The following is a 10590-nucleotide window of genomic DNA, read 5'->3' as shown; positions in this document are numbered from 1 at the left end:
TAGTAAGCCCTGCACACAGTATTATGTCCCATAGTGACCCCTGCACACAGTATTATGTCCATTAGTGGCCCCTGCACACTGTATTATGTCCCATAGTGGCCCCTGCACACAGTATTATGTCCATTAGTGGCCCCTGCACACAGTATTATACCTCATAGTGGCCCCTGCACACAGTATTATGTCCCTTAGTGGCCCCTGCACACAGTATTATGTCCCTTAGTGGCCCCAGTACACAATATCATCCCCCGTAGTGGCTCCTGCACACAGTATTATAGCCCATAGTGGACACCCATAAACAATTATTATACTCTGGGGTCTTTTTAGACCCCAGAGTATAATAATCGGAGACCTGGGGGAATAAAAACAGAAAAAATTACTGTTTCTTACCTGTCCCCCGGCTCCTACGCTGTCTTCTCCGCTACCATCCTTCTTCTATGATGTCGGACGTCACATGACCTGGCATGGAAGCAGGCCGGGTTCATATGATGTCAGAGATGTCAGACAAGTAGGAAGGAGGCCTGGCAGGATCGTGGAGAGGTAAGTAACAGTGTTTGTTACGTTCCCTTACCTCTCCCGGTCCGCCGATCATTATACTCGGGGGTCTGCAAAGACCCCCGAGTATAATGATAGTATTTGTGGGGCCCACGCCGTCACTTACCGATCCAGGATGGGTAAGGAAATAGGGCCCGTAACGGCCTATTAAAAAAAACCGCAGAGGTAGCGGCTGTCGCCGGGCCCCCTAATGTCCTGGGCCCTGTGGCAGCTGCCTCTGCTGCCTCCATGGTAGTTACGCCCCTGGACAGAGTCACTGACATATTTGGACATTTAGTGAAGTGACTGAATCATTAAAGTCTCTCAGTAAGAGTCTCTCATTGTAATTAAGTAACATAGCCTCTTACTTTACACCTTAGCTGCGGTGTTTCTCCAGGTGCCTTCTGATCCAGTCTCCTTGCTGATGTGTCTCTGACTACCTTACAGAACTAATACACTTGGAGGCATTGTTATAAGTTGTTATAACACTGACTGGACACTAGACATCAGAATTACACTTCAACTATAGAATTTGCCATTCCCAGGTAAAAGCAATATGTCCCAGTACTCAGTGGGAAAAATCGCGGCGTTGTACAGTGCAGGCAAAGTGGATGGGATTCATGCGAACCCCATCCCCACTTTGTGGAAAAGATCGCAGTGCGGACACGCTGCGATTTGCAAAGCCGTTGCGGCTTTGCAAATTGCAGCATGTCACTTATATCTACAGAAACGCTGGCGGCTTTCTCGTATATATAATGGTAAGAGAAAGTCTGCAGAGGAAAACTCTGTGAACTTTCTCTTAAAAGCGCTGCGGTAAGAACCGCAATGCGTTCACGCAGCGGTTCTTCTTGCAGTGCTTTAGTGCTGCGGATACGGCCCGTGGGAACTTAGCCTTAAAGAGTATTTAATAGTGTTATAGTGTGTTCCTCATTGCTTCACCTTGCTACTGATTTAAGCTAACTTGAAATTGAAAGAATTACACATAATTGATCACATTACAAGAATGTACTCATATAATGTGCTCATATAAGCATTGGCTGTGCTTATTGGGCTGCATTATTTATGAGGCAGCCACAATTTTCAGATTTGTCTGATGCATGTTTCCAGACACATAATGGACCCAGGTCATATTCTTCTCCATTACAATTCATTAGCTCATACATTCAAGACAAAATGTGCGTTTTATTTGTGTTAAAGTTCACTACATTGGAGTCTGGCACGCACATCAGTCTTACAGTCTGTACATAAATAACATTGCTGGGGAGGTTTAGTACTTTCCAAAAGTTTTATATTCAGTGCTCAGTGTATTAAATTCAGAATGATGTCAGTGGTTGTCATACTATGAAATATTAATTATTGGTCTCGTGTTTTTTCTAATTGGATACAGACTTACATCATTGGCATCCATTATGATGTCATACAGCTAGGAAATAAATTGTAGTGTATGGCATTGGTAGTCTGTTGGAAATACTCATTAGGATCCATTCACGTCACATTTTACAACCATTTAAGATATAACAAAATAGATGCAAATGAGGTAAAAAAAACAAATTCCCTGCCCTGGTTCAGAAAAGCCTTTCCCTCATCAGCAAACCACTCCCATCTGTAAAATGTCAGGAGATGGAGGGTCGTGTGATTCTACATGTCTATGAGCAATCTGCACAATAGCTTCCTGGATGTTATGGCTACAGTAGTCAGATTCATTATATGGTGCCCCTTCACTCCCCTATACTATAGACAAGGAGCATCCAGTCAACCCCTTTAAGACAGTCATGCATATTGGCTAACATTTAATAATGTATGGGGGTAAATCAACATTAATGAAATGGAAAATGCTGGGGAAACTAGTTTACTAGTAAAGACATACAATCCACTAGGCTGATACAGATTTGGCTTTCAGCTAAACCCAGGAGCAGGGTCTAAGGGATTACCTGTGGTCACGCTTTAACCGCATTACAGGAGTCAGGACTTCACTGCTGGGGTAGTGACCTGGGAGTCTCCTGCAGTAGTCTATGGCAGCAACAGCTGATGTCAACTGAGCAGATGATACTAGGAATAAAATCAGCAGGCAGAAGATGCAGGCAGACGGGCAGTGGTCAGTAGATAGGCCTAGGTCAGAAATGGCAGCTTTCTGGCCACAGTAGCAGATAGGTAGACATGGTCAGAGAACTTGGTTAAATGGCAAGAATATGTAACCATAAAACACCTTAGCAGCTACCGATAGCTATTGAACCTATTTGCTATACCACAGAAGGATGGGAGAATGGTCATGATAAACCCTGTTACAGCTGGAGAGGTGTACTGGTGAATGCTGGACCTTTAAATGGAACCTGTTAGGTGGTTTGGGGCCACTAAACAGGCAGCATGCTGTTATGCAGCTGGGCTTTACAGTTCTATACCACAGATAAATCCAGGATTTTGTCTGAATGGATGGACTCGCATTGTGCAGGGCATGTGCAGTGATGTGTGGTGTACTGACCCTCTTTCTGAGGGCAATGGGCCTGCACCATTGTGAACCTCTGTGCTCATCGGCTGGTATGTTGTACATACCTCCCAACTTTCAAAGGACAGAAAGAGGGACAAAATGTGCGCCATGGCAAATTTAGCTCCTTCTAAATTGACCCCACCCATTTGTCCTTGTGTACCACACATGGTATAATTCTCCAAGAGTCACCCACATTAAAATGTTCTATTCAAATTGACCCTACAGTATAAAGTCTTTTCCCAGCTGCTCTATAGTTTAATGTCGCCCTCTAGTTGAAACCAATTTAATGCCCCCTCTAATTCCCCCCCCCCAGTTTAATGTTCTCCTCCAGATACCTCCCTCGGTTTAACACCCCCCTCCAGTTGCCCCCAGTTTAATGTCCTTCTTAGTCTGCCCCCACAGTTTAATGCCCCCTCTATCTGCCCCCAAAGTTTAATGTCCTCCTCATCTGCCCCCACAGTTTAATGTCGATCTTGAGCTGCAAACGTTTAACATAAAAAACACTGATATCCTAGCTAGTTGGGAGGTATGAAGTTGTGGCTTGATTTTCTACACCTTGTGGGGATGAGCAGCTCTAATGTACATAGATTTAGGATCCTGAACCCCAGCTACACAATGGAATTCTGGTAGTGTACTGGCCCCAAACCATCTGAGAGTCAACGCTGGTGTGAGACTGTAGCACAGAGACCCAGGAGAGTAGTAGCTGGATGGAGGATATTGAAAGCCTGAACACCAGACACAGCAGTCAGAAACTGGGGATTTACAAATATACAGGGGCTCCCTACCGTATAGTGGTGGCACTGAGGTCCCTTTACTTGAATACGAGCAGAGCTTTGTGCATTGCTGTAGATTCTGGCGTAAGAAAGAAGACTGGCCTGGAAAAAGTTTATACTGTCTGGTAAAGCATACACTTTTTGTGTAGTGTCTTTCACACAGTGATTGAAACCAAAGAATCTGATGACACTTCCTTTATTGTTAAAAAAATTGTACCAATTTGGTCTGTTCTAACGTTGAGGGTGAGGGTGGGGAATACGACTGGAAACAACCTACTAATAAAATCACTCTATTGTAATGGATGTCAAACACAAAGGAAGCTTATTTGGAGAAAGAGCAATATGAAGATAATAATTTTCGGTGAAAGTTTCTTTAACCCCTTCCCGCCAATGGCATTTTTTGATTTTCGTTTTTCGTTTTTGACTCCCCTCCTTCTAAACCCCATAACTTTTTTATTTCTCCGCTCCCAGAGTCATATGAGGTCTTAATTTTTGCGGGACAATTTTTTCTTCATGATGCCACCATTAATTATTCTATATAATGTACTGGGAAGCAGGAAAAAAATTCAGAATGGGGTGGATTTGAAGAAAAAATGCATTTCTGCTACTTTCTTACGGGCTTTGGTTTTACGGCGTTCACTGTGCAGCCAAAATGACATGTCCCCTATATTCTGTGTTTCGGTACGGTTCCAGGGATACCAAATTTATATGGTTTTATTTACATTTTGACCCCTAAAAAAAATTCCAAAACGGTGTTAAAATTTTTTTTTTCTAAAAGTCGCCATATTCCGACGGCCGTAACTTTTTTATACATAGGTGTAAGGGGATGCATAGGGCGTCTTTTTTTGCGGGGCCGGGTGTACTTTTTAGTTCTACCATTTTCGGGAAATGTTATTGCTTTGATCACTTTTTATTCAAATTTTTATCAGAATTAAAACAGTGAAAAAACGGCGGTTTGGCACTTTTGACTATTTTTCCTGCTACGGCGTTTACCGAACAGGAAAAATATTTTTATAGATTTGTAGAGCGGGCGATTTCGGACGCGGGGATACCTAACATGTATATGTTTCACAGTTTTTAACTACTTTTATATTTGTTCTAGGGAAAGGGGGGTGATTTGAACTTTTAATACTTTTTATATTTTTTTTTACTTTTTTTTAATTTTTTTTTTGCATTTATTAGACCCCCTAGGGGTGTTGAACCCCAGGGGGTCTGATCACTAATGCAATGCATTACAATGCTAATGCATTGCAATGCATTGCAAAAAAGCATCATCTCTTTTGCAGGCTGTATACACCAGCCTGCAAAAGAGAGAATTTGCAGACCGGCTGGGAGCCTTTAACAAGGCTCCCGGCTGTCACTGCAACATGACGTCGGCCCTGGAGCATGCTCCAGGAGCCGGCGATCCTTGCCAAAATGGCGGCGCCCATGCGCCGCCGGGAAAATGGCGCCTCCGGCGCCTTTGACAGCAGCACCGGAGGGGTTAATGCCTCCGATCGGTCCGGGGACCGATCGGAGGCATCAGAGCCGGTTGTCTACTGCTTAAAGCAGTAGACACCCGGCGGCTATGACGGCCGCCCGGCTCCCGGGTGGTCGCCATAGTTACAGACCCAACACGCGCCGTACTATTACGGCGCATGTCAGGAAGGGGTTAAGGATACAGGGCACAGTGTACCATCCCCCTGCTGTTAGGCATAATAATACTAACAATTGCTGTGACTCACCAGCACACACAATTTTATTATGTTAGTACGTGAGTTCCTTATGATGCCAAGGAAAAATTATAAGCAATGTTCCCTTTCAGCAAGATGTTTAGTTAAAAGAAGAGGAAAGAATCGCACGCAATGTTTTTGATCACAGTGATCTACAGTCCAAAGAAATAATTTAATTAAAAATATAGAACAGAGAACACAAATAGATATATAACCTTACCAATAGAGATGAGCGAGTACTGTTCGGATCAGCCGATCCGAACAGCACGCACGCATTAAAATGAATGGACGTAGCCGGCACGCCCCCCGCGGCCGGCCGGCGTCAAAGCAGAAGTACCAAGTGCTTCCATTCATTTCAATGCGTGCGTGCTGTTCGGATCAGCTGATCCGAACAGTACTCGCTCATCTTTACTTACCAACATTCATGAAGATAAAAACTAGTAGCTCAGTATTTCTCTTCTGGGACAGATTTGACTATGCTGATATCCTTTGACTCTTCTCATACTTATGGATCACATTGTTCTTGAAAGAATCCTCCATGTATTTTATAAAGGTGTCCCACAATGGACCTTTATGACAGGCAACTGGTGGGTTAAAAGAGTCAGATCAGTGAAAAACCTATATACGGTATAGTGAGGAAAAAGCATTTTCTTCATTCATTGGCAGCAATGTTAGTATACTAATTCCTTCATTAAAATAAAGGAACACTAGCAAATATACCTGTCAGTGTCCTCATCTTCTATAGCATAGAACAGCTCTGCATACACATCAGTTTGACACTACAACTAGGAACTGGAGAGACTTGTTTTTATGACATCTAATAAACAGTGCCTGACATATGGCTGATCATAAAGTGTCTCCTTACTTGGAAAACCTGGCACTAAGTGTTTGAATTCCCTGCAGTGCCACCACATGGGGACAGTAAGTATTACACAATGTACATCCCGGAGAATAGATTTGCATATTTTTTTTACCCAGAATCCCTAGCACAGCAGGAATGACTTGTACGTCTCCGTACTGCCTATGTAGGCACACACTCTCCCTGATGTGTACGATTATCCCCTGACAATGTACATTCAAATAAAAGAGTTTCCTGACTAATTCAAGACCGAAAAAGTCCTTTAGGCTGAGGGCCAATGTTGTGGAAATGCAGCTTTTTTTGTTGCACATTTTGCTGCGTTTTTTTTAGCCAAAGCCAAGAGTGGCTACAAAAGGAATAGGAAACATGTAGGCAGTTCTTAGATTTCTACCTTCCGCTCAATCCACTCCTGGCTTTGGCTAAAAAAAACAAAGAAAAATCTGCAACAAAAAAACCCTGCTTTTCCGCAAAGTGGGGCCTCAGCCTTAAGCTAAATCCCCATTTAGTGAAGCACACACAAAAAAAACACTGCAGAAAATGCATTTTTCCCACAGCTTTTTTTTCTTTGTGATTTTGCAGAATTTTCTTTGGCAGACTCTCTCCCCCTATGGCTGCATTCACACAGTTTTTTGGGCAGGAATTTGGTCAGGAAACTGACTCAAATTCCTCCTCCAAAAAACACCTCACCATACAGTCCTATGGTGAGGCGTTTTTAGGAGGAAGAATTTCCGTCAGTTTCCTGACCAAAAAATGCAGTTTTGCTGTGCATTTTCCTTGAACAAAATGAAGACATACCTTTAGGCTGAGGCCCCACGTTGCAGAAACGCAACTTTTTTGTTGTAGATTTTGATGCGTTTTTATGAGCCAAGCCAGGAGTGGATTGAGCAGAAGGGAGAAGTATATGTCCCCGGTATGTACCGTATTTTTCGGACTATAAGACGCACTTTTTTCCCCCAAATTTCGGAGGAAAATGAGGGTGCGTCTTATAGTCTGAATGTGGGTTTGCAGCATGGCCGCGCTACTGCCACCGCTGGTTTTCTTCAGCGGCAGTAGCGTGGCAATCCGCAGGCCCCGGCAGCTAAGACAGTCCCCGGCATCTGCTGTAATAGACCGGCGGATGCCGGGGAGTGTCTTAGCTGCCGGGGCCTGCAGATTGCCGCGCTACTGCCACCGCTGGTTTTCTTCAGCGGCAGGAGTGTGACAATACTGCAGGCCCCGGCAGCTAAGACACTCCCCGGCATCCGCCGGTCTATTACAGCAGATGCCGGGGACTGTCTTAGCTGCCGGGGCCTGCGGATTGGCAGGAGGTGGCTCCGTCATGGCCTGGACTGTGTTCACATGGTAGCAATTGGACCCATTGTCCGGATGCAGGGATCAATGACCGGTGCTCAATACATGTAACTTATGACAGACCATCTGCATCCCTTTCTGGCATTGGAGTTCCCTGATGGGGATGCTGTGTACCAACAGGACAATGCAACATGTCATCGCTTGTTGGTGGAAAATGCAGTGCTATGATGGTGCAACAATTGCTTTATTAGTGCATAATTTTATTTTTTTAGAAATGTAGCACTAGTGACAATTACTTTAGCTTCACACAGGACAATTCATCACATGTAACAATGCTCTGCCATCAGTACACTTTCATAATACCACTCTGTGAGACCAATGACATTACCTCTGCATTGGTTTGGCCATTTCAACAGCCACATTAAAGCACTTGTAACCTGTAACAACTCCAGGACATGGACACAAGGAGCAACTGGTCTTGTCACACACACAGCTACACTGAGTCAAAAAATGATGCTATTAACTGCTGTGGAGAAGACCCTGCCCTCTTCCATTGCATCTATGAAAACAGGTCTGTTGGCTCCATTAAGCTGGCGCGCCCAGTCCAGATTGGGAGCATGGTCTACCAGCTATGACCCCCCAGGTCTGTTGTTATACGACCACATTGCATGAATCCCATACTATTTATAAAGGAGTAAATTACAATTCCAAGGATATGGAACTGACCAGTAACTGTACAGCAAGCTGGAAGAAAAGTAACACAGTGGCAATATGGCACAGAATGCTCTGGACCTTGGCGACAAGGAGAACAAAAATCAATAAGGATTATTCTATTAGTGGCAACTCCATAAACAAAGTTGCTAGTGACAGCCCAGTGTCTGTTACATCTTGCAAACTCTGACATGTTTTTGTCCTTGGTTTATTTTTTATGTTGAAGGCCGGTTGTTTGAAAATTGAAATGCCAGTAAGTTGTAAGGTAGATAGCAAACATATTGAAAATGAAGATGATAAAAACATTCCTCCAAAGTGACCCAGATAAGCCTTGACATCATTATAAATGCCAAAAAGGGTTATCTGGGACATAGAGGGAATCTATCACCTCCCCCACCCTACCACTGCATTATAGAGAACATTACCTTGTTTTATCGCTGGACCTGTGTGCCAAGGAAGAACTTTCACCTCTTCTGTCCCCCTCTTTCCCCATAGACTGGAAGCTGTTGTAAACAAGGCCCTCACTCCTATTGTGGGAACTGATTCATTTATTGCTGTGCAATAGTTTTTGTCTATTGTTGTCTGCACATGTAACCTCTGATTTATAAAGTGCTGTAGAATATGTTGGTACTATAGAAATGTAAAAAAGGATTATAATCGAAATAACTCACAAGCATCTTTTCTAATAACACTACATTGCAGGGTTGCTAGCCTCAACTTCAATTTTTTCTGAGCCAAAAATAATGAGAAACCCAAAGTTTTTAGGACACATGCTCCACCCCTTAAACGGCTATGGGTCGGTTGACACTAGCGTTTGGGGACTCGGTCTCTCCGTCAATTTCAGATGGAAACATGGCGGACCTTATTATAGTCTATAGGGTCTGTGGGTTTCCACGGGTAACCACTTTTTAAGCAGATAGGGTTTTCATTTTTTGGGTCCCCAAGCGGATCCAAAGAATGGAAACGGAACACTAGTGTTAAGTGTGCTTAGGCTGGGCTCACACTACCATTCTTAATATACGTTGCTGTCTTCCGCAATGTTCACTAAACTGTTGCAGAGAATTGACAGATTGATTCTGTGTCCGTTCCCATTGAAGCTAAGGTAAACAACTTGACAGATGCCATCTTCCTTTCTTTTTGTTTACTTTTGTAATGATAGATAGTGTCCTGCATGCAGACATATTTTTTATGAGGGCAATACAATTTTAATTTTTTTTTTTTTTTTTTTGGTGGTGGTGGGGGGGGATATTTCCATGGAAAACACTGTGTAGCTGGCATGGACATTGATTCTAGCGCAATAAACCTCCCCCTAGTTTCCGCTTCGGCAATAAACAATAGGATAGCAACAGTTTGTGATTCATAGTTTCCTTTTGTCCTAACATTTAACTTATATTTACAAAGTTAATATCTTTAGATACATATTTTCGATAGATGGTGATCAGTCCTATTCGCTGTTTAAGAGTAACAAGCAAAATTTTTAGCACTGTAGTGACCCCTAGTGGTAGTGTGTAGCTATAAAAGAACAACGTGCAAATCTCAGGATTTTACAGGACTACTTTTTCACATCATTATTCCAGGCCAATATTTAGTCACACATTTACATACAAATAATAATTTACTAGATTTTATCAGATAAATATTACATTTAGGCGACATGCACATGAGCTAAGCCATGTATAGGTCTATGAAAAGCATAACAGAAAGTAAATGGATGGCTTCCCTGAGCCATTCATGTTTTCCAAGGACCCATACCCTTGAATGAATTAGCCTGGACTGCAAAACGGACAGTAACAGGACCTGTGCTGAGTTTTGCAGCCGGAGTTCACAGTCCCCATACAGACATGGAGTGAGAAACATGGTCATGTACATTGGACACAGCACACGGACAAAAAAGTTGTGTACAGATGTTTACAGGGAGCCTAAGCAGTATAAGGAACCAGTTGAATAAACAATTGAAGAAATTGACAATGTATCTATGGTGAAGCAAAGCAGATTGTTTTTCTCTTTGATCTTTACTAGAGATGAACGAGTAGTGAAATATTCGAGATTCGTTTTGAGTAGATCCTCAATATTCGACTACTGGATCGAATCCCATTAGAGTCTATGGGAAAAAAAATGCTTGTTTCAGGGGAAACCACTATTTGACTAAAGGAGAGTCACCAAGTCCACAAGTTTCAGGCCCTTAACTTGTCCTGCAGAACCAGCATTGATTGGCCAAGTGCTATACAG

The sequence above is a fragment of the Leptodactylus fuscus genome, chromosome 4 (assembly GCF_031893055.1).
Source record: "Leptodactylus fuscus isolate aLepFus1 chromosome 4, aLepFus1.hap2, whole genome shotgun sequence".
Lineage (NCBI taxonomy): Eukaryota > Metazoa > Chordata > Amphibia > Anura > Leptodactylidae > Leptodactylus > Leptodactylus fuscus.
This window is presented reverse-complemented; position numbering follows the sequence as displayed.